Consider the following 24,927-nt stretch of genomic DNA (forward strand, 5'->3'; position numbering starts at 1 on the left):
CCTCGTCGTAACCCTAACCAGACTGTACCCACCAAGGTCACCCTGGGAAGCAAGCCAGCTTTTCAGAAGAACAATAAGATGCCTCTTAAAACTGGAACAAGCAAGACTGATGACCTAAGAGACATTATTCCATGTGAACTCTGTCGGACGATCTCTGATTGTCCAATCAGAAGAGCTGAGAAACAATATTTGATAATGTTTGACAATGATTTTACTACAAATTATGGTAGAATAGAGAGGTTGTATGGCTTTCTCGTTTTCCTAACGTTATGCTGACGGAGAGGACGGTGACGCTGCAGGACAGCTGTTTCCCTGAATCTTTGATGGACTGAATTAATGCTCAATTTCCTGATGAACTGAAATTACTAAATTTGATGGGCATAGATTTGCGAGACTACCGGATTTGACTTAGAGGACGACAATTAGCCAGAATAGGTAAATATGATGATTGACGGCTTGAATAAACAAATGATTTAATTTGCATTAATTAGATAAAGATTGAATTGATTAATTACAAAATAAGTTGGGTTGTTTATTCATCGAAAATGTATTGATTCAAAGGTAAATAAAGAATTAGAAATTAGCCTAAACCAGCAACTAACTGATTCATCCCAATTTATGAAAGGAATACCAAAGGTGAAATTCAGGGCCTAATGAGAATCAGAAGGTTACGTGGATTTGTTGCTCATTAGGGTAAAGAGGTATTTCCTTCCATGTCAGCGTTTGGAGTAATCATCCCCCGAGAAACACAGATTGATGGTGAGTGAATGTTGGTGTTATGGGCCCCACCAGCGAATCTATTGGTTGTGTGTGTTTGTGAGATCTTTGGTCTGTGACGGAGGGAGGGATTTTGTACTCCACGCTGCAGCAGTTTTCTAGTAGCAGTATGATGGTTGTTATTGTTTTGGTTTGGTGATAATTGCTTGTACATTGCTTATTGATTATTGGTGATTGATTAGTATTGATTTATGTACTAACACTCTATGTTGAGTTGCGTCGAGTTATATGTCGTTAGCACGGCTTCTGGGATGTAGGGAGTCGGAAGTTTGTAACGGTTCCATAGTAGAGCAGAGGTAAGCGCTGCTCTCGGGAAAGACGGAATTGTTGTTGCTCTGTAGGTACACAGGGGGAACGTGTAACGATTGAAGTTGCACGACGCATTGTCTGGGGTCGATTCAGTAGCATCGTCGTGTGTTGCTATTAGAGACATTTACAGTGTGAGAGAAGAGTGTATGATAGCAAAGGTTACCTGTGAAGTTCTGGTCTTAGGTACCAGGGATCCAACTGGAATTCCAATAACACTTATCACTGGAAAGGTAATAGGTATTCTCTGAGCTTGTTTAAAAGGACAAAGTAGAGGGAAGCGCTGCTTTGTTAACGTGTGTCATAATTAAGGGTGGGCGTAGTGGGCGTAGTGGGGCTACGTGAAGCAGCGCGTAGTGTGCCCAAATCTACGCACACTACGTGCTCCGCGTAGCCAAACGACGCGCCACCCGCCTCCCGCCCGCCCTCCTTTTAAAACATACCCTAATTGTAAATTAAATAAAAGTAAAGACACTTACCTGAAGCGCGGCGTCTCCGGGGCTCCCTCTTCCTGGTTTCCAACTTCTTCTGACAAATGCCCATGCGTGGACGCCCGCGCATGCGCATTTCTTGTGAGTTGGTATTCATTTGTTTGTTTGCACAGCCTTGAGGAGGTCGTGGGACTACATTCCCGATACGACGAAACACGTGTTGGCTAAGACTCTGATGTTTCGCTTGAACACTTCTTAAAATAAAGAAGACAAGAAGAAGATTGTGTATTTGATTCATGGTTTTGTTCTCCGTGTACTCATGTTTTGTCACACACCACAGACCCAAAGATTTATTATTTGCGTGTGCTGAGGATTCAGAAAATTGTCCACGACTTTGGCCAACTATGGCTGCAAAGAGGTTTCCTAACCTCAAGTGGAACTCCTATTAAGAATGCTGAAGTGGTTGGAAAGTTGCTTGAGGCGATACAGCTGCCTAGACAATTGGCTGTTGTAAAATGTGCTGCTCATAGTCAAGGTGGTGACTATATCACCACAGGAAAAAGATATGCCAATGACATGGCACGAAATCAGAATTCGGTCAATCGGGCTAAGGAAAGAAAAATGTCTTCTTGCTCATTGATGTTTACTAACATTGTGGGAACTTGGGTAGAGGTAAGACAGTTGCAAGAAGAGGCAGGAGATGAAGAAATGAAACAGTGGGTAAAAGCAGGATGTGCACCAAGAGAGAGGGATCATGTGTGGGTCTATCGAGATGGAAGACCAGTTATGCCTGATAGCATGATGTCTACCATGGCACGGATGTATCATGGCCAGGGACACATTGGGAGAGACGCCATGATCAGGTCATTTAAGCCGACCTGGTACAATGCAAAATTCAGACTTGTAGCAGAAAGTCTTTGTCAAAGATGCCTAATATGTCAGCAATACAATCCTGGGAGAAAGACAGTAGTGAGTCTAGGAACAATAGGTCGAGAAGGAGGGCCTTTCACCAGAATGCAAGTAGATTTCTTTGAGATGCCTCCCTGTAACAGACTGAGGTATGTTTTGGTTGTGGTCTGCCTATTCTCTAGGTGGGTGGAAGCATTCCCAACAAGGAGAAATTATGGGATGACAGTAGCCAAGCTACTGTTGAGAGAGTTCATCCCTAGGTTTGGGTTCCCAGTGACAATTGAATCAGACCGAGGAGGACATTTCCATAATGAGATCGTAGGATTAATTTGTGAAGCATTGAATGTACAACAGAAACTACATTGTGCCTACCGACCAGAGACTTCTGGTGTGGTTGAACAGATGAATGGTACTATCAAAAATAGAATAGGGATAATGTGTTTAGCCACAGGAATGAAATGGCCTGATGTCTTGCCTCTAGTACTCATGACTATTAGATCAATTCCAGACAGAACTACAGGATTAAGTCCTCATGAAATAATCATGGGACGCGCCATGAGACACGTATTTATACCAGTCAACAAGCTTATGACTATAACTGATGACATGGTGTTGGAATACTGTAAAAGCCTGGCTGACGCAGTTCATTCCGTGTTTCATCAGGTTGGAACGGATGCCACCACCCTTGAAAAGAAGCCAGCTCATGATCTGAGCCCAGGAGACTGGGTAAGGATAAAGGTCCACAAAAGAAGAAATTGTTTGGTTCCAAGGTGGGGAAAGCCAAGACAAGTCATTCTGACCACGACAACAGCTGTGAAGTGTGCTGGTCTGAAAAACTGGATCCATGCAAGTCACAGATTGAGACTTCCTAATCCAGAGGACAGCACAGAAAAAGAAGATTTTGATGAATCAGAATCAAGTACTGAGTCAGATGACGAAGAGTCAAAAACACGAGAAAACTCTGAAAGGGGGGAAACAGAACCAAGTCTAACTTTAGTCCCCAGAAGTAGCTCTTTGAGAAGAAGATTGCAGATTTCTGAATCCAGCGATTCCGGAAACGAACAAGAAACGCAAGGTTCCAGAAAAGAACACAGAAAGAAAAGAGGAAAAGATAATTAAGAAATAATAAAAGAAATTTGTGAAAAGGAAGTACCAGATGAGAGACTGAGAGAAATTCCACCTGAAATAACAAATTTACGTGAACAATGGACAGGTACAGAGAGAGAGGAACAGATTTCTGCGGAAGACCCCCGAGGAGGTGTAAGGAACTGCAACATCCAGTTAGGTAAAGGGACAAGTAGCCAGCAGGAAGATTGCGTGTCGGAGACCCGAGGAGGGACAGAAGTAGGGAAAACAAAACAAGTGGTGGAAGAGAAAATTGTTGAAAAGAAAAAGCAAGTTGAGACAGAGTCTGAAGAGAGCGAAAATGAAATACCTGAAAGTCGAGTTCTAAGAAAGGAAGTAAGGTAAAAAGAGTTGCAAAGGATGACATTTGGCCCAATAAAATAAAGAAATTGAGATATCAACTGACACGAGTGAATTTGCCAAGAGCTGAACAGGTGAATGAAGTGACAAGTCAAGAAAAATCAAAAGAAGAAGAAACAATTGAGAATAAAGAAAGTAAAAGAACAAGGATACCTAACCAGAAGTATACGTCACCAGAATGGACGTACGTGGCTCTGTCTGAAAAGGGAGAAGAGGCAGATAGTCAAGGAAATCCAGAGGAGGCTGTACTGAAAGTGGTTGAAGAAGAGGAAGAATCGGAAATCCTGAGAGTTCTCTTGTCCGACATTGGAGAAGAAGAAACGGAAGTTCAGGAAATTCTGTATTTGGATGACGAGAGGAAAGTGAAGGATGATGAGATGCCGAACTGAATAGATCAAGAAAGCTGTTGATGAAGAAAATAAGAAATTAAGTCAAAAGATAGATACTGGTAGAACCAAATAGGTGTTTAGAGCCTTAGGTTAGAAAACTAGTGGTGAAGTGAAAGAGGCTAAGTCAAAAGACACGGTCCATTTTAACGAAGATGGCTAACATAGATAGTAGCAAAGGTAGATGTACATTCATGAAAAGATGGTGTAAAATGTGTTGTTGTTGTACAGGATTATTAATGCTTCAATGGAGCATACTTCCTCTTCTGATCTCTTTTAAAGTCACTATAGATACAATAGAAGGACATAGTGAGAATAAAACTAATATAGGGAAGATTCAAAAGGTAGTTCCGACTAGAATAGATAATAATTATTTACATAAAGACAGGTCTATAACTGATGTTTCTAATAATGTGTTTTCAAAATTATTGTACGAATATGTAAAGACAATGGATGTAAGGGACTGCTACGTATGCATGCAGTTACCTGCCTCTGTTTCCGAAGGAGTAACTTATCATCACCTTCCAGCAACGTATGGAATAACATGTAGTGTAATAACTAGTTTATTTTATCAGACAGGACAATTAGAATATTATTTTTCAGATGTAGATAACATTTTTGCATAAGTGCCTGCCATTAACAAACTAAACAAGGTAAAACCTGCTAGGGTATTAGGTGAAGTTTTCTTAGAAACTAAAGAACTAACATTAGAACATATTTTTAGAAACAATTTGACTTGCAGTTTGAAGAAAGAGGAAAAAACATTCGTAGACATGGTTGAAGAAAGGAGACTGAAAACGCAAAGAAAGGTAGCAGAGGGAAAAGTGGAGAAAATTTGTCTGGGATGTAGAAAGGGAAAAACATTTGGAAGGAGAAGCTAGTCCAACTATAGCTTTAGATTGGCCTCAGAAAGGGAAATTTTGCATTCGAAGGAATCAAACTGTGTATGATAACTATTTTCTAGGTAATAGTGAGTGCCATGATACATACCGAATCATGGGTGGATGGGGATTTAAAGGCGGAAAAAATCCAGTCTTTCCTGGATTATTTTTTATTTGTGGGAACAGGGCATATTATCGCTTGCCAGACCATTGGTATGGCACATGTTACGTAGGCCTGGTTTTTCCGAAAATTTTTCATATGGATAGAGGAGAAGATGTGTATAGTTTAAGTAATCATTTAGTAGGTAGTAAGAGAGAATCTTGGACAGAAATTGTAGGTGACATTTTTGGAGCATTGATACCAGCAGTGGGAATATCTTTGAATGCAAACAAAATTAGAAAATTATCAACAGTAGTGGATCGCTTGTCAACAAGCACCGCTGGAGGATTTTTATTGGTAGACACTGAAATGGTTGCCATGCGTGCTATGGTAATGCAAAATCGACTTGCCCTTGATATATTATTGGCAAAAGAGGGTGGAGTATGTGGAATGCTGAAGGTTCAACATTGTTGTACTTACATTCCTGACGAAAGTAAAGATCTGAACATTTATATTAGGAATATTACAGAATTGCATGATGAAATTACACCACTGGAGGTTGAAGGTGTTTGGGAAAAGATCGGAAAGAAAATAGCTGCTATTAAACATTTCTTAGTAAAGCTAATATTGTTTCCATTAACATGTGTGATTTTCATAATATTAGTGATAAGATTTGGTTGTAACTGTTGTAAAAATAATAAGAACAAGAAAAGATTAAAAAGAGAAAAGTTAAGAAGAAAAGACAAGAAACAAGAAAGAGAATTTGAGGAGATAGAATTGGAAGAGTGGAAGGAGAGTATGTATGAATCAGCAAAAAGAGGGGACGTGGGTGAAACTGAATTATGATTAAGAGCAAGAAAACATTTAAGATTCCGTAAAAGACAGAACAAAATTATTGGTTGGTATGGTGATAAAATCACCAAAGGGGGGATTGCTGGAGCGGGTAATGCAAACATTTTGTATACCCTCCCCATTTCTGCATGTTTATATTAATTAGATTATTTAATTAAATATAATCAAACTAATTGATTGAAGTGAAAATTATTAACCAAGCTTATTAATAACTGAAATACACGTGGGATTGCATTTGCATGACTTAATTAATACGTAAACTAAATTATGTACGCATACTAATGATAGACAATTAAAATACTGCATGATATATGTTGCTTTTGTGATGTATTTGTGATTTGTGCTTTATTCAGTAAGTATAAACCGCTTGAGTGTTGCTTTCTGCTAGATAGACACACATATGGGTATTAGCGAGGGAATAACATTTTATTAGTCATTTCTATGTATTAATTGCGTTTTGTGTTTCTTTTGCTTAAGTTGACCATTTGGGCCTGCCACAAAATGGCTGACACCTGTACCTGACTTAACTGACGACGCTACACGAGGTTTTGGATGAAGTGCGCCTGCGCTAACGCCAGCAACAGTGGCCTCGTCGTGACCCTAACCAGACTGTACCCACCAAGGTCGCCCTGGGAAGCAAGCCAGCTTTTCAGAAGAACAATAAGATGCCTCTTAAAACCGTAACAAGCAAGACTGATGACCTAAAAGACATTATTCCATGTGAACTCTGTCGGACGATCTCTGATTGTCCAATCAGAAGCGCTGAAATCCAATATTTGATACTTTTTGACAATGATTTTACTATAAATTATGGTAGAATAGAGAGGTTGTATGGCTTTCTCGTTTTCCTGACGTTATGCTGACGGAGAGGACGGTGACGCTGCAGGACAGCTGTTTCCCTGAATCTTTGACGGACTGAATTAATGCCCAATTTCCTGATGAACTGAAATTACTAAATTTGATGGGCATAGATTTGAGAGACTACCGGATTTGACTTAGAGGACGACAATAAGGCAGAATAGGTAAATATGATGATTGGCGGCTTGAATAAACAAATGATTTAATTTGCATTAATTAGATAAAGATTGAATTGATTAATTACAAAATGAATTGGGTTGTTTATTCATCAAAAATGTATTGATTCAAAGGTAAATAGAGAATTAGAAATCAACCTAAACCAGCAACTAACTGATTCATCCCAATTTATGAGAGGAATACCAAAGGTGAAATTCAGGACCTAATGAGTATCAGAAGGTTACGTGGATTTGTTGCTCATTAGGGTAAAGAGGTATTTTCTTTCATGTCAGCGTTTGGAGTAATCATCACCCGAGAAACACAGATTGATGGTGAGTGAATGTTGGTGTTATGGGCCCCACCAGCGAATGTATTGGTTGTGTGTGTTTGTAAGATCTTTGGTCTGTGACGGAGGGAGGGATTTTGTACTCCACGCTGCAGCACACTCATCGTGTTCCTCTCCATGTTTCTCTCCGTTGCTTGTGAGTCGGCCGGGTGTTCTTCCACTAGGCCTGGTGTACGCGTGTGCGCGGGCACCGATTGTTCACTCCATTTTACTTTTTTTTTGTCCGGCCGCACGGTGATGTGCGCGACGGTTGGTGCACGGGTCCCGATATCCCAGCTCGTTGCCAGTGTAGCGGGGCGCTTCCTGGGCCCCAGATTGCCTAGCGCACAGACGCGTACGGCAGCGCGCATAATGATGAGGCTTACACGTTGCTGCTATTGGGAGTGACCTCGCCCACGAGCGGGCGGTCCCTTTTATTAAATCCCCGCAGGCCACGCCTGGCCTGCGGATGCGGTGCCGCAGTCTGGTCGTAGACTAGACCGCTAACTATTACACACAGCACTGACTTCAGCAGGGTGTATGGCACCATTTTGAGTTGGGACTCGAGCGGTATGCTCGTAGGAAGCCTATGCTGTCGGTAGGAGTCACTGTAATGTATCACGCTCATAAACAGTTGACGGTTACAGTGCCCACTCTGTAGCAATCAGCTGAGAGTTAATCAACGGACTGTGTACTTCGAGAAGACTTTTTAATCTGCTTCCATTAAAGTGGCAATTAATCCCTATGACTTGTTAAAATAGGTATAAATTACAATCCGCCTCATAAAATAACACAGACTGCTCCTGGGCGTATTTTTAGTTATTTGAGTTAGTTCTGTATCTATATAAACCCCATCATGTCTGATCAGGGAGAGACCCTTGAGACCCAGCAGAGGAATTTTAATGAGGACATGATTTAAAGACTAATTCAGAGAAAAAAGCGCTCATGCTAGAGAGAGACCCTTGATCTGGTCATGGCATTAAATGGTACTGCTGAGGAGACTGATGAGGAAAGAGAGACATTTTAAGGAGAACACTTGTCTCAGGTTAGCAAAGGAGGTAAGAGGAAAAGAAAGGGTACACATGTCCAAAAAGGGGCAACAATGTCTAAAATGTTAGGGTGGGTAAGCACCTCACAAGTATCAGGAGGTCTAGGCACCTGCCAATATATGAGTGTCTTACACAACACAAGAATTAAGGATGCCCGATACGACACAGGGGATTCAGATGCCACAGATGGGAGACAGAATTCTGAGCTTGGGGTGAAGAGCCTCTTAAAGAGAGCCCCATTGATGAATATTTTCTGGATTTAGATCAAGATGATCTTGATGAGGATGACCTCTTTCGGGAGTCAGATTCCCCCTCTGCTTCCAAAGCTACTATCAAGGACCCATTAGGAGAGGAAATGTTCTCTCTGGATAATATCAGGCACCCGCATAGGGCTGAATGGTGGCCGCAAGACCACGTAGCTAAATTTATAAAACAACGGATACAGAATCCACTTGATCAAGGGGCACATCATGTTTTAAGGGCCGAGTGTTGAAGGCCAGTAATTCAGGACAATGTTTATCTTACCCCTAACCTTGATCCAGAGTTAATAACGTTTATATTTAAACTGAGTCGGGACCCTAGAAAAGGGTCTGGTGAGGTCCCTTACGCCATGCCAGGACTGCCTCCTTGATGTGGTCAGGCCACTGGCAAGAATTATAGATATGGTAGAGCAGGCTCACACCAATGACCTCCCTCTGGTCATCAAACTACTTCGGGGGTGGAGCCAAAGAGCCTTGGTATTCTTAGGGAATGTTGCAGTAGTTAATCTATCTGTCTTCCATGCCATCCTCTTCTATGACGTCTATTCCTGTCTATGATGTCAGCTCCATGGTTACAGAGTGTGATGGTTTGAACATCAGGGGCTGTTGTTCCAGTCCCTGTAAGCTGTGGAGATGAACGGTCAATAAACTTAAAGCTCTTACACTTACCTGGACCTGTGTAATCACTACAAATTTGGCGACGAGTTTGACCATTTTACATCTACATATGCGCTGCACCTTGTGCTGAATTTTCTGATCTTCTCTTCTTGACTTCTGTGGTCGCAGTTCTTGCAGAGTTCCAGCGTCCTTGCTTTGTGTCCTGTATCTGCATTTAAGTTTGGCTCCGCACCGGGAAGCTTCTCATCACGACTTCCCCGCTGGGAAGTGATGTTTATTTCCTAGTGAATAGGAGACTGTTTTTCCATCTCTACCCAATAGCCACGTCCAGCAAATGTCCATAATATCATGGAACGTGGCGGGAATAAGCACCAAACTTAAGTGCCCTGAATGGGGTTCCTTTGTAGACACCTACGATGTGATTTTATTCCAAGAGACTTGGGCTGGGGAGGGAGCCCATAGATTGGGGTTTGTAGCCTTTAATACCATGGCACGTTGGGGTGGCATTGGGAGGCCGTCTGGCGGCCTGTCTACGTGGGTTGGTATCCACCTGGGTTGCAATGCAGAACTAATAGAGACCAACTCAGCTGACATTTTATGTGTCTTACTGACATGGCAATCCTCTTTTAAACTAGCCCTAATCAATGTTTATTCCCGCCCCACAGCATTGGCTAGAGAATCTCAAACCATCAGAGAACTTTCAGCTTTTCTCGACTCTTTGAATCGGGAGATCCAGTTTATTATTGCAGGTGATTTTAACTGCCATTATGAGCCCCTACCAGGGATGGACGAGGGAGCCTTGTTGGAAGAAGATGAGTTCTGGGGAATTCCTCCATGCAACTCTGCTCCTGCTAAGGCCTGGTCCCCACTAGCTACACAGATTATGTCTCTTACCCTTCACAATTCAGTTAGGGCGGTTAACGGTAGGAAACCCTCGGACATTCCGTCTAGATGCACGTACAACAAAAAAGATCACGAATCTCATCTAGACTATGTTATGGTCGAGACAAGGCTTTGGCCAAAGATCGTGGATCTGGAGGTACTGCCCAGGATTGATAGCGATCATAACGCTCTGGTGCTAAAGATGTTATCGCCTCTTGCTTTAAAGCGACATCCCGAACTGCCATCTGACCCTGGCCTTATTCTATCTAATAACAGGCGGCGTGTCAAATGGGCGAAACTGCAAGATAAGAGGGATGCCCTCCCTAGATTATACTTAACTATTCTCCCCTTTCTCACCAAGGCACGGGATATCCTGATCGCGGAAGAGCATTCTGCTCCCTCTGTGAACTTGCTCACTCTTCACCAGGACTTGGTGGTCTCATTAGACGATATTTATAACCCAGTTGTAACCTCCAATAAACCTATGGTGCCCCGCCCTTCCTCCTGGTATAATGCGGCGTGCAGGAAGTCAAAAACTCTTTTGGTAAATGCAATTAAGGATGGCACGGATAGTTCAACTATTCATGCCCTCAGACGCTCCTACAAGGAAATAATGGAACAGGCAAAAATTGCCTGGGATTGGGAGCGCTGGCACGATCTTGCCTCTGCACTTACTAGTAAGGATTCGCGGAGATTCTGGGCAATTGTAAACAATGGGACTGCAGAACCCAGCAAGGCTATAGAAGTAAATTTAGATCCCGGGGTTTGGGAATCCCATTTTAAGTCTCTCTATGCAGGATCTTCTGATCTAGATGTTCTGCATTTTTATCCACTTGCACTTGGAGTTGACGAGGTTGAGACCTTGGCCTTTACACACGAGGATACTATCATTGCCCTGGGAAAAATGATGTGGGGCAAAGCCCCAGGTTTAGACAAACTTCCAGGTGACATGTTTAAGGACCAGCCCCTGATTTGGGCACCGTATCTGTGCGCTCTATTTAATAACATCTTGCGAGGCGCTGAAGTTCCCGGGTCGTGGCTGGGAGCAGAGATTATACCTATCTACAAAAAGGGGTCGCCTCTGCTCCCAGCAAATTACAGACCTATCAGTCTCATTGATGTCCCCCAAAAAATATTTGCGCGACTTATTTTAGATCGCCTGCAAGAGTGGATCAATGAGAATAATATTTTGTCACCCTACCAGGCTGGCTTTAGGAGTAAAACATCCACCACGGATCAGCTATTCCGCCTAGCTATGCTATACTGGAAGACCGTCACTATAGAGGGTGGCAGCCTCTATATGGTGTTCGTTGATCTCCGTTCAGCATTTGACACCGTGCCTAGGGGGAAATTGTGGGCTGTTCTCCGGGACATGGGAGTACCTAATGCTTTGTTGAACATATTAGTGAGATTGCACACTCAGAATTTTGCGCAAGTCAGGTGTGCGAGGGGAGGAGTTTTGTCCGCAAGTTTCCCGGTAGACAAGGGAGTTAGGCAAGGGTGTGTCCTTGCCCTCACTTTGTTCTGCCTGTACGTGAATGGGTTGATCTCTCGCCTGGATGCAGTCTTAAACAACGATGCACCCAGGCTGGCAGGTAAGAAAATCGCGGCAATAATGTTTGCCGACGATACTCTCTTATTAGCTAAGTCACCCATGGGGATACAGCGTACATTGGTTGGGTTCCACGAATTCTGTATTGATCATGGTCTACAAATCAATGTAGACAAAACTAAATTCATGATTTTTAATCCCCCACGACGCACCAGACCCCCTCCTATACTGGACACAGTTTCGCTTGAGAGAGTGCAGACCTTTCAATACCTAGGTGTCACGTTGAGCGAAAACTTTTCCTGGGTGCCCCATCTCTTAAAATCCCAGCTTAAACTGACCCAAACAGCGGGTGGAATATTGAAAATGAACAATGCCTCAACATATAGGCCCATAAGCCCAGGTTTAGAAATTTATAAAACCAGGGCTAGATCAGCGGCCCTGTATGGGGGTGAACTATGGGGGTATGTTGTGAATCCCGAATTAACTAAAGCGGAGAACAGATTCTTGAGGCAGCTGCTCATGCTCCCGCAGAGTACCCCCCTTATTCCTCTTCGGCTTGACCTGGGCCTACTCCCAATCCAGGAGGAATTGTCTCTTAAACCCCTTAGATTCTGGAGGAAATTATGGCTAACTCCTGAACTCACACAATATAGAACCGAACTGCAGGAAGTATTAAACCTGAGCAAAGCTGCGCACATCCCCTGGCTCTCCTATGTCAAACAGGAATTAATGTTAATAGGTCTTGCGGATTTGTGGTACCAGCCAGCGATTGCCTGTAGTGTGATCTCAGGAAAACACCTTACCCAGTCATATAGAGCTAGATGCACTAGTGTTTGGCTGCATAACTCACACATTGGTCCTATGGTAAATTCATTTTTAGAGTACAAATCTGTATACTCCTTTGAGGACTATTTAAATGTAATCTACCCTGTGCTGGCCAGAAAGTTATACATCCAATGGAGGTTCGGCTGCCTCCCCCTTGCATGTTTCACAAACAAGTGGTCTAGCTCCGGGGTTTCCAAATGCCCTGGCTGTGGCTCGGATCTAGAGAATGAATGCCACATTCTTTTCTTCTGTCCCATGTATAGCAGAGCTCGGAAGCACTGGATTATACCTGTTTGTAGGAACCTGGGCTTTCGTAAATATGCAGATGCACTTAGAGTCTTTAAATCTAATACAGCAGCTCACATTGTGTTTGTACTTTCCAAGTATCTCCATGCATTCTGGATAAAAAGGAGTTTTTTAATTCGAAACAGTGCCTAGACTAATCTGGGGTGTTAGCTGAAAAAATTTTGTCTTTTATTAACTGATGATGTTTTTATTCTGTATTTTATTGTATTGTGTTTTTATTGTTACTTTTATGGCCGAAACAGGTCGAAATAAAGTATTATTGAATTGAATTGAATAGGAGAACGGCGGTGTTTGCTGCTCTTTCTGCCCTTGCTTCGCAAAACCTGTGAAGAGTGTCAACCTTTTACCAGGCCAGAACACGTGAGAGCACCCACCCGCTTCACCGCAACAAAAACTGCGAGTTATGCCATTCTCAATTGGTTTGGGGGCGTGCTGTTTGTTGCTGCCTGGTGCGAATGCAATGATAGCGCGGAGATCTGTTCATGACCAGAGCAAGACCGGAATGATGACGCACAAGAATGTTAATCTCTAAGCATAAGCCTCCATGTAATTTTGCACGCTGTGTTCCTAATGCATCACGCCTTGCCCTGTTGCTAGGTATTATCAAACGCTTCGCCTAGTTGTTTGTTGATAGATCCCTGCGTAGGAAGTCAGGGAAGAGGTGTGGCGCAGCAGCCAGGGCGACTGACTCCGGCACCTGGGGATCACGGTACGATCTCCAGCGCCGGCGGCAGATTAGCCCAGCACCATGTGACTCTGGGAAATAGCTTACTTAATCTTCGCTACGGCCCCCATCGCCTAGAGATCCTTACGGATGATTGTTCGCGCTTTACAAATGTGGATTAATTTTTATTATTACCGCGCCTCGTCTGTTGGACATCTGCTCTCAAGTGTCTGGTTTCTAGGCATCCGCGAGCATCCTGCTTCTCAGCTGCTCATCCACGCACTTGCATCCTGACGGCAGATCATCAGTGGCATGCGCCCCAGCTTTATTGACACTTTGCTGTTTGGTCCATTCCGCACCGTTTTTTTACCTTTACCGATGACGGGTGCAATTGATATGCAGGCGCATTGAATGACTGAAAAGTTTTGTCTGTTGTGTGCGAGGCAGGTGGAATTTAACTGAAACTACCCTGTTCGTTTGTGCCTGTCCAGTAGGTGCTCATTCACATCCACCTGCAGGAGGAGTCATTCCTTCACAAGAAGAGCCATTGCTGCAGTCATCCAGTTCTACAGTACAATTGTATCATAGACTACAACTGTATTAGTCTGTATGTTTGTAACCAATTTCTTTTTGCAGGTGGACTTTAAGTGACTGTGTCTGCTATCACTTATTTAATTTGAGGTTTGCTTTTCCTTTGTTTCTCATACTATTATTTAGAGAGATTCTGCCAACATGCAGAATGTACAGGCTCCTCCCTCCTTTTTTACAGCTTGCAGGAGACCCACCAGTGAAGTGGAAGTTTGGTACAGAGCTTTCACCAAATATTTAGGAGCCATGGGGGATAAGGTTCAGTGCAGAACACAAGATATTCATCCTAGAACACAATCTAGGGTTAAAGGGACAAGCTGCCCTTGAACAGTTACCTCCCCTAGAGGTTATTGAGGGCGAAGAGGCACTAAATGAGTTTGATCAGACCGTGACAATGTTAGAGACACAGGTCGATGTTGTGGGCAGTTTAGTCATAGCCAGGCACAAGTTCTTCACACGAGAACAAGAAACTGACGAAAGCATTGTGTCATATGATGTGCCATTGCATATTCTGACATCAGAATGTGAGTTTGAGCATTTCACCTCTCAGCTAATCAGGGATCAGGTTGTAGTGCATTGTAGAGACGAAAAAGTTCAGGAGAAGTTGTTAACGCTGAAAAATCTGTCTTTGCAAGAAACCATCACTATTGTTGAGAACATAGAGTTCTCTCAGAAAGCTTCCAAAGAGCTGAAACCTGACAAAGCAGTTGTGGGGGCGGTAAAAGAACAAAGAGATCAGGGAGATAAACAACAGAGAGAGAGAAACAACAGGGTGAGCTAGGGGCAGCAAGTACACAGCTGCCAGGTCTGAGAAGAAAGAATGCCAGCCAAGAAATATATGTCGCTTTACCCCAATACTCGATTTTGTCCTGCGAGAAATGCCTCCTGTCACAAATGTGGCAAACAAGGGCATTTCGCTAAATTGTGTTGTTCCCGGGACAGTGTCAATACGGTTTTCTCTGATGAAAATAAGGGTGATTTGTCGGGTGATATAATGAGTTCATTGAGTGATTTGGGTCTCGTGATCAAAGTTGAGTCTGATGATTGTGTGGATCTTGTAATTGAGGTGAATGTTGATGGAAAGTCTATTCAACTGTTGGTGGATTCTGGTGCATGTATGACCATGATCACAGAAGAGTTGTTTGAGCGTAACTGGGGGGACAAACCTCTTCAAGCACCAGACAGAAGTGCTGTTTCCTATGAAGGCAAGAGGATCGAGTTAAAGGGGTTTTTCAAAATCAGCCTAATTTTCAAGGATAGGTGTATTTGGGGAAAGGTCTACGTGGCAAAAAAAGGGCCAACATTTTTGGGGTGGTATCACCAGGGTCTTTTCGGTATGATCCTTAGGCCAGGCACGAAAGAACAAGTGTCTGTGGTGGACGACTGTAGTCAGGGAGAAGGCCTGACTGTGTGGGCCAACAAATTCAGAGGTGTGTTTGCTGACAAGTTGGGGTGTGCTAAAGGATTCAAACATCTCATCAAGGTGAAGGACCAGGCTACCCCAGTCAAGCACAAATTGTGCATTGTTCTGTATAGCATCAGAGATGATCTTTCAGATGAGCTTAAGAGGAGGTGTTTATCTGGGGAAGAAGAATGGGAGTTTTTGAGTGTGCATTGAATTGGACAATCTAAACAAGGAAATCTGTGTTCGCTCGCACCCTCTTCCTGTCTCGATGACATTCTCTCCATGTTTACTGGTGCTAAGTATTTTTGTAAAATAGGTCTAGCTTCCGCCTACCTTCAAGTGGAGTTGGACACTGCTTGTAAGCATTTGACTGCTTTTGTGTCACCGGTGGGTACCTTTCAATTTAAAAGGATGCCTTTTAGGCTTGCTTCAGCAGCCTCGGTATTTCAGCGCATCATGGAAAAGGTGTTAAAGGGGGTTGAGGACAAAGTGGTTTTTCAAGATGACATTGTGGTTGCTGGGAAGTGCAAAGCATCACATGACAATCACCTTATGGAAGTACTAAACGGACTTTAGGAAAGAGGGATTGTGGCTAACCAGCTTAAGTGTGTGTTTGGGGTGGAATTGGTTGAGTATTTGGGGTACTGCACATCGGGTGAAGGGATTGAACCGCGAGAAGGTTTGATTGAGGCCATCGTGAATACCCCGTGCCCCAAGTACAAAGATCAGGTCTCCTCATTTTTGGGTGTGTGTGAGTTTTACACTAAATTTATTCCCAATTTTCCTGCAAAAACTGCCCTTTTAAGGGAGTTACTTAAGAGGAAGGTCACCTTTGAATGGATCAGGTTCATTAGGATGACTTTGTTTGTATAAAGCAAGAACTTGGGACGTGCAAGATTCTCACGCCTTTTTATCCCCACAACCAGTGCATCGTGTCAGTAGATGCAAGTTTGGATGGTTTCGGGGGCATGATCACCCAGGTCAAGCACGGCAAGGAACATACGGTTGGGTTTGCCTCTCTGGCGTTACGACAGAGTGAGAAGAACTACTCGGTCATTGAAAGGGAGTTATTGGCTTGCTGCTGGGCTGTTGAAAGTTTAAACTACTTACTGTGGGGCAAGACATTCAAGGTGTTTACTGACCACAAGCCTCTCATTCCCATCCTTAATGGGCATATTGTTAAGGAGCATACCCCAAGTATCGCAAGATTGAGTTCCAAGTTGTTGCAGTACAATTTTGAAGTGGCACACATTATTGGTGGGAAAAACACAAGGACAGATTTCCTCTCACGGTCACCATTACCTTTGGGAAATTAGGAGCAGGTTGGGAGTGACGAAGATGAGGAGTGCTTGATTGCAGCTGTGGATGTTTGCAGTGTGGGTTGTTTTTCTGAACAAGAGTGGTTTGATGCCAGGCAGTCTGATTCTGTGCTTAAAAGAGTTAAGGAAAACATCATTCTAGGTTGGCCTAAAGAGAAGCATCTAGATGGTGAGCTTCAGCCCTTTGCCAAGATTGCTGTTAAGCTTACATTGGAGTGTGGCAAAATGATTATGCGGGGGATAAATGTGTTCCTCTTGAGGGATTGAGGGCACGCATCATTGAATCAGGCCATGAGGGACATTTTAGGCAAACGTGTAGGAAAATAGAGAGTTTGTGGAGTTTACTGGTAGCCATCCATGTATCATCAGGGGGATGATGTTGTCAAGGGGAGTGTGACATGTTGTACTGTGACAAAGTTATCAAGATAGTAACTCCTCCTGTTCAGGAGGTTGAGTTCCTCTGTGGTCCATGGATGAAATTGGTTGTTGATTTTGTGGGTCCTTTCAACGCTTTGCCAAACAAATACAAGTTTGCTTTGGTGGTAGCCGACTACTACAGTAAGTGGTGGGAGGTACATTTTAGGCTTGATCCCAACACACAGGAGGTTATCAAATTTTTTCAAAGCCTGTTTGCTGGGGAAAATTTCCCTAAAGGAATCATGTCTGACAACGAGATTCAATTCACGTCCAAGGAAATGTCTGAGCAGTTTTGTTAAAGATGAACAATGTTTCCTCAGTAGCGTATATAAATCGCTTAGGTGGTACGAGATCCACAGACTTACCAGACTTAGGAAAGAAACTTCGGCTTTTTTGCTTGGAACAACCTTAATGGTTAATTTTTACTCGGGAAAGTGAATGTTTCTGCAGACTGTAATTCAAGATTCTTACAGCATTTCAGTGACTGGAAACTGAACAGTTATTATTTCATCCGGCTAACTCAGTTTTAGGGCTCCCTAGAGTTAGATCTTTTGGCGAGCAGGCTGACGTTTCAGCTGTAAGATTATTACAGCTGGATGCCAGACCCCGGTGCTCTAGTGGTGAATGCTTTCCTTCAAACTTGCAGGGAACTAATACATATGCATTTCTTCTTTGAAATGATTCAGGGAATTATCTAGAAGGTAAGGCAGGAGAGTTGCTTAATTGTCCTGATAACTTAATTTTGGGTTTCACAGCATGGTTCCCAATGCCCTTGGAACTTGCTTGCAATGGTCCCTTTTACCTTCCGGCCCTACCAGGTCTCTGCAAAACACAGACGGGGATGAACATCCTTTGGTGTTTACAGAGACTTTGAACCTTCTTGCTTGGAAAGTGTCAGGAGATCTAAAGAAATGTCAGGCCTTCCGAGAAGGGCTGATGAGCTCTTACAGGAGTCCTGGGCCCCAGGTACCCCTAGTAGATAAAGTGGAATCTGTAAGTCATGGGTTCGTTGGTGCTTGTAAATGGATTTGAATCCCGTGTGGACTCCTAAAATTCGGGTGGTTAATTTCCTTGGGGCGGCAATCTCTGCAGGGCATTTTTTAGTTAACGGCAGATCTGTAGGAAAGAATCTTTTGATCTATAGGGTGCCTAAAAACATCAGATTGCGGAGATTCCCAAAGCTAGGTATGATACTCTGTGCGATGTTAATTTAGTTCTTTCATTGGGGCCGATTCACAAAACTGACTTAAGACAAAATCCTAAACCTACTACTTTTGGTATTCACAGAAATTAGGATTTTGTCTTAAATTTGTTTTAAGACAGACTTAAGACAGACTTAGGACAGACTTAAGACAAACTTAAGACAAAATCCTAGCTTAAGTCTGTCTTAAGTCTGTCTTAAGTCTAGTCTTAAGTCTGTCTTAAGTTTGTCTTAAGTCTGTCTTAAGTCTGTCTTAAGTCTGTCTTAAGTCTGTCTTAAGACAAACTTAAGACAAAATCCTAACTTCTGTGAATACCAAAAGTAGTAAGTTTAGGATTTTGTCTTAAATTAGTTCTGTGAATCGGGCCCATTGTTTTTATCCTAGCCTGCTTATAGATAGATTTGAAGAGACTTTAGTTGAAGTTACCCTCTTTACTTTGCCTTATATCTTATCGAAGATTTCATTACAAGACCGGAAGCTACATTATGCATAATCTTTTAATGCAGTTACAAGCAGCCGCACTACATCATAAATAAAACAGTTCTAGAATGGAATGAACAGATGGTATGAATGGCGTGTGCACCAAACAGACAGCCTCTTTTAAATGCGGCTCTCAAGCAGATAAGTTACCTTTACTATTACTCTGTTCTACTTTACCAAATGTCTCTTTTTGATAGTAATTCTTAGATTGGTATTGATTACAATGTACAGTTCTCAAATACTTTGATTACGTTTGGGATATGCTCAGTTTGAAAAGGCTTCCTCCACCTCATTTTCCCCTCCTCCTCCCCTTGAATTCCAATTTTTGGTCTTCAAGCCCTCCCGCCCTTCCCCTTACCGATCTGACCCTCGTGTCAGTCGTTCTCGGGCGGATCCACACTCAACACTCCTAATCGCGGAGATCGAGTTTTTCTGCATTTCTTCGCTGCCTTATCTCCGCGTTGGTCGCGGATCTTCGTTTGTTTCCCCAAAATAACTAACCCTGACTATTTACTCGACTTAGCCCGGTCTCCCTTTTTCTCTGCATAAGGTATTAAGACGAATGAGGCGTCCAACCACGTCCTTAGAGGATCGGTCGTTAGCAACGCTAGTGCTACACGCATATCCCTTCAGGGTGCTTTCCTCTAATTTCTCCGGTGGCAGCTGTTCTCGAGCGCACTCGTCAGTTATCAGCTGCCACCGGAGAGTGTGTTTGACTTGTTACTTCGCTTCTTGCTTGATTACCCCTAAAAAAAAAAAAAGGAAGGATTAAGGGAGTGTTTCATTTTATTTTAAAGCTCAGCATTTTATTTTTAATCTCTTTATAATTTACCTACATCTGACCAATTCTCACAACATAATGTCAGATATTGATTCAGATGATGCTGCATCTAGCTCCCCTAATTATAACAACGAGTCTTTTAAAAAGTTTATTCAAAAAGAAATGAGGTCTTGTATATTTGATACATTTAAAGAGGATATGTCCTCGAAAAGACCCCTCCCCTTTCAGGACGACCTCCCTGAGGGGCCAACTACGCACAACCTCACAGTTATTAACCAGGGAAAAAGAGCAAAAATATCTAATTATACCGAGCCTTGTCTTAAGAGCACCATGGGAGGTCCTAGCACCTCAAATGACTTGGGAGGTCATAGCACCTCAAACATTCTGGGAGGTCCTCGCATCTCAAATTTGAAAGGTGTCCCTAGCGGCACAATTTACTCGGGTGTCCATAGCGGGACAAATTACCCAGGTGTCCCTCGTGGCATGTCTTACTTGGGTGTCCCTAGCGGCACAAATGATCGGTGTGCTCATTACATTGCAGACTCGGATTCTGAAATTGAGCATATTTTCCCTAATCCTTCTGACGAATTTGTCCTTGATTTGGACGATGATGAGGACCTTGATTTCAATAATGAACCTAATGATGATTCACCTTCCTCATCTAAGAATGTCATCCTGGACCCTTTGGGCGAGGAAATGTTTTCGCCACTTAATATCTCCCTTCCTAGAAGCTCAGAATGGTTCCCCTAAGAGCATGTGGGGAAATTCATTAAAAAATGGCTCAGAAATACCATGGAAAGGCAAACTCGTAGTACCCTCAGGTCCGAGTGCCCTAGACCATCAATTCAATACAAGGTCTGTCAGACCCCTAACCTTGACCCTGACTTAATTAAGTTTATGTTCAAACTGGGAAAAGACCCCAGAAAGGGTATCAAGAGGTGCCTGAAGGGCTGCCAGGATCGCCTCCTCGACATCCTGGGTCCCCTAACCAGAATCTTAGATGCAGCAGAAGAATCTTGCATCAACGATACTCCTCTTGACACTGACCTGGTCAGGGGATGGAGCCAAAGGGCATTAGTGCTTCTCGGCAATGCTAACTCTAGCCTTAATATCGATAGAAGGAGAGCCCTTCTCACTAAAATGAATTCCAAATTGGGCGACATGGCCGAAAAGGAACCTTCATTAAACCCTAAGGGACTCCTTTTTGGTGAAAATATGATAAAGTCCATTGGTAAATATGTCTCCACCTTCACCGCCCTGGATAAAGCCCAAAATAATATGAAACTTATTTTTAATTCAAACCTTTTTGGTCGGGCTGGAAGAAGGGACCTTTCTTCTGGCCGAAGCTACCACAGGCCCTTTTCAAGATTCAGCGGCTCTGGAAGAGGGTTCTTCCAGTCCAACTTCCAATCCAACCCTCAATTCTACCCCCAAAGAGGGAGAGGCTCATGGTACAGAGGATCCAGGCCCTGCGGCATGCCTAACAACTCCAATATTCAAAGTATGTACTCCTATTCCTCCTTCGTCTTTCCCTCCAAAGGTAGGGGGTAGGCTACAATTCTTTTACAACATATGGGAAAGTTTATCTCAAGAGCCCTGAGTTTTGGAGACTGTTCGGGGTTTCAGAATAGATTATATCAACATTCCTACACAAACATCTCTCCCGAGAGTTTTAACTCTTTCAGAGGATCAACACAAAATTGTAGAAGAAGAAATTTCCTCCATGCTTCAAAAGGGTGCGATCTTAGAAGTTCCGTGGAGTTTAAGGAAGTTTGTAAGCACACTCATTCTCGTTCAAAAAAAGGAGAAAGGCTGGAGGCCAGTCATAAATCTACGAGAATTAAACAAGTATCTGGTCTACAGGCATTTCAAAATGGAGGGCATCCACCTCCTGAGAGACCTACTTCTAGAGGGAGACTGGTTGGTCAAATTGGATCTGAAAGACACATATTTTACCATTCCAATGGCCCAGGAACACCAGCCCTTTCTTCAGTTCGCTCGGAACAATCGTCTCTTTCAATTTCAAGCCCTACCTTTTGGGCTTTCTTCTGCCCCCTGGTGTTTTGTGGCTGGGGTGCTCGCCTTCTCGACCGAAACACCAGTGGTGTATGGTCTCTTGCAGAGACATCATATCGCATAAACTATTTGGAGCTTATGGCAGGCCTTTACACTCTAATGAGCTTCAGACGCTCCCTTCAAGGGAGATCTGTTATCCTGAAGATGGACAGCATCTCCGCAGTTTCTTATATCAACCGCCTAGGCCGGACCAAATCAGCAGACCTCTCCGATTTAGCCAAGAGGCTCTGGGTGTTTTGCCTAGAACACAAGATCGCTCTGAGGGCAGAGTATCTCCCCGGAAAATCAAATATTTACGCGGATTGGAACTCGAGATTCCTCTTGGACTTGAGCGATTGGAAACTCGACCCGAATGTCTTCAACGCTCTAAATCAAATTTGGGGGCCACTGGATGTGGACCTTTTTGCGAGCAGGTTAACTTTCCAGTTGGAGAAATACTTCAGCTGGATGCTGGATCCGGGCGCTCTTGCAGTGAACGCCTTTCTCCAGGTCTGGTCAGACCTTCGGGGTTACGCCTTTCCCCCCTTTGTAATGATTCAGAGGGTTCTTCAGAAGGTCAGACAAGACCAATGTTTCCTAGTCCTGATAACCCTCCTTTGGCCTTCACAGGCCTGGTTCCCAACAACTCTGGAATTGGCCTGCAGCATTCCTTTCCTCATTCCTGCGGTCAAGGGTCTGGTTACAAACGCAGACGGAGAAGATCACTACCTAATTCTTTCAGGGAATTTGAACCTTCTTGCCTGGAAGGTGTCAGGAAATCCAATGAGCTCTCTGGCCTTTCGACGTCAGCTGCGACTCTCCTCGGAGAATCTTGGGCCCCAGGAACGCATTATAGGTACAACAACATTTGGAGAAAATGGTTTCGTTGGTGCCTGGAGAGGGACTTGGATCCTGTGGAGGCCCCTATTGTACACGTAGTTAATTTTCTTGTCGAACAATTCAATTTGGGTCTTTCCTATAGATCTATTAATTGTTATAGATCTGCTTTCTCTGTTTGCCATTCTCTTATCAATGGTAAGACGGTAGGTAACATTTTTATTGTTTGTAGAGTCATGAAGAGTATTAGGCTGAAGAGGCATCCTAGAGCTAACTATCAATCCATGTGGTACATGAAGGCTATTTTAGATCTTTTTTCAACTTGGCCTGATAATTGTTTTCTTAATAGGAAATGACTTTCTATTAAACTTGCAACTCTCTTGTGTTTAATTTCCTGCCGTAGAGTTTCTGATATTAAATGTCTTGATATAGCTTATAGATCTTATGATATGTTTGGTATTAAATTTGGAATCTTTAGAAGAACGAAAACTATGTCAGATTCTATTTTTTATCCTCGTTTCGGCATGTGTAAAAAACTTTGTGTTGTAGACTGTATAAAGGAATACGACAGTAGAATGAATGATATTCGCCCTCATAACGCTAATCAACTGCTTATTTCTTTTGTCAAACCATTCAAACCCATTTCCTCTTCCTCCATTGCCAGATGGATGGAGTCCGCTATGAGCCTAGCTGGCATTGATTTATCTAAATTCCAAACCCATTCTATCAGAGGTGCTATGGCCAATAAGTCCTTCTGGTCTGGTGGTAAGTTGGAGCGGACTGGTCCAACGCATCCACATTTTCTCGACATTACTGCAAACCTATTGAGCACATGTCTGATGTTGTCCTACATGGCTACCAACATGCATAATGTAGCCTCCGGTCTTGTAATGAAATTGCGATTCTCCTATTAACATGACCAGAGAATCTGGATTTCATGGACATGGAGGCTAACATTATCCCACCTGTCCCTCCCTTGGGCGGTTTTCTTTTTCCATAATTTATTATTGGATGTTTTATCAAATGCTTTATTGATTATTGCTTTATTCTAACATGCTCCGATTATTATCGAATGCTTTATTTGATTACTGCTTTTTTCTACATGCTCTGATTTTTTTCTGTGCTCTGCTATCTCCAGTTCTTAACGTGTTCTTCTTTCCTTTCAGACAGTTCCTTTTAAGGGATTCTTCTCATCATCCTTGATTCATCCTCTCCTCTCTTCGTTACTCCCTTCTGGATTCTTTGGATTCTTCATTCTCAAGAACAAGTTGATACTGGACCTTTTGGAACTTTCATTATTTGTCCACATTTAAAAGAGGCTGTCTGTTTGGTGCACATGCCTTTCATACCATCTGTTCATTCCATTCTAGAACTGTTTTATTTATAATGTAGTGCGGCTGCTTGTGACTGCATTAAAAGATTATGCATAATGTTAGCCTCCGTGTCTTTAATGAAATCCAGATTCTCTGGTCATGTTAATAGGAGAATTGCAATTATCAGATGTTAAGGCCTTGGAGGTCAGTAAAAGGATTTATGATGCCTTCGGTGTTACCTTTGAGATAAACATAAGAACAAGGACTATGTTTGTTTCTATATTCTATCCTGCTTTTGATTCCTGTAAAAAGCTCTGTGTTGTGAATTGCATGAAGGAGTATGACTCCAGAATGAGTAAATTCAGACTGGATGGGTCTGATCAGCTTCTGTTTTATTTTGTTAACCCTTTCAAAGCAGTTACCACAGCTACAATTGCAAGGTGGGTAAAATGCATTATGCAACAGGATGGTGTAGATTTACAGAAACTTCAGGCTCATTCTATGAGGGGGGCAATGGCTAGCCAGTGTTTTTTTAAGGGTGGCAAATTGAAGTATATTATGAAGGCGTCTCATTGGTCCAATACCTCCATCTTTGCATGCCATTATTGTAAGCTAATTGAAAATATGTCTGAAGTAATGTTTAGGGGCTACCAACATGCATAATGGTGGCATCCAATCTTGTAATGAAATAGTGATTCTCGAAACTTAATGACATAAGAATCTGAATTTCATTAAAGACACAAAGGCTAACATGATCCCACCCTCCCTGCCCTATTTACAGGTTTTAAAAATAAATACATAAATAAATAAATACAGTATAATTAATAAAATTGTGGCAAAGGAATTCGTAGTACTTGAAAATGTTAATGACATATTTGATAAAGATTATAATTGTTTGCATTTTGAGT

The 24,927-nt window shown here is 42.8% G+C and overlaps 1 protein-coding gene across 1 annotated transcript in view; it reads right to left on the reverse strand.

Moving 5' to 3' along the window:
• LOC146809179 (alpha-tectorin-like) overlaps positions 1-24,927 on the reverse strand; it is a 934,770-nt gene that overhangs the window by 189,922 nt on the left and 719,921 nt on the right. The gene's annotated exons all lie outside the window — the stretch shown is intronic.

Source organism: Triturus cristatus, chromosome 7, assembly GCF_964204655.1.
Source record: "Triturus cristatus chromosome 7, aTriCri1.1, whole genome shotgun sequence".
Lineage (NCBI taxonomy): Eukaryota > Metazoa > Chordata > Amphibia > Caudata > Salamandridae > Triturus > Triturus cristatus.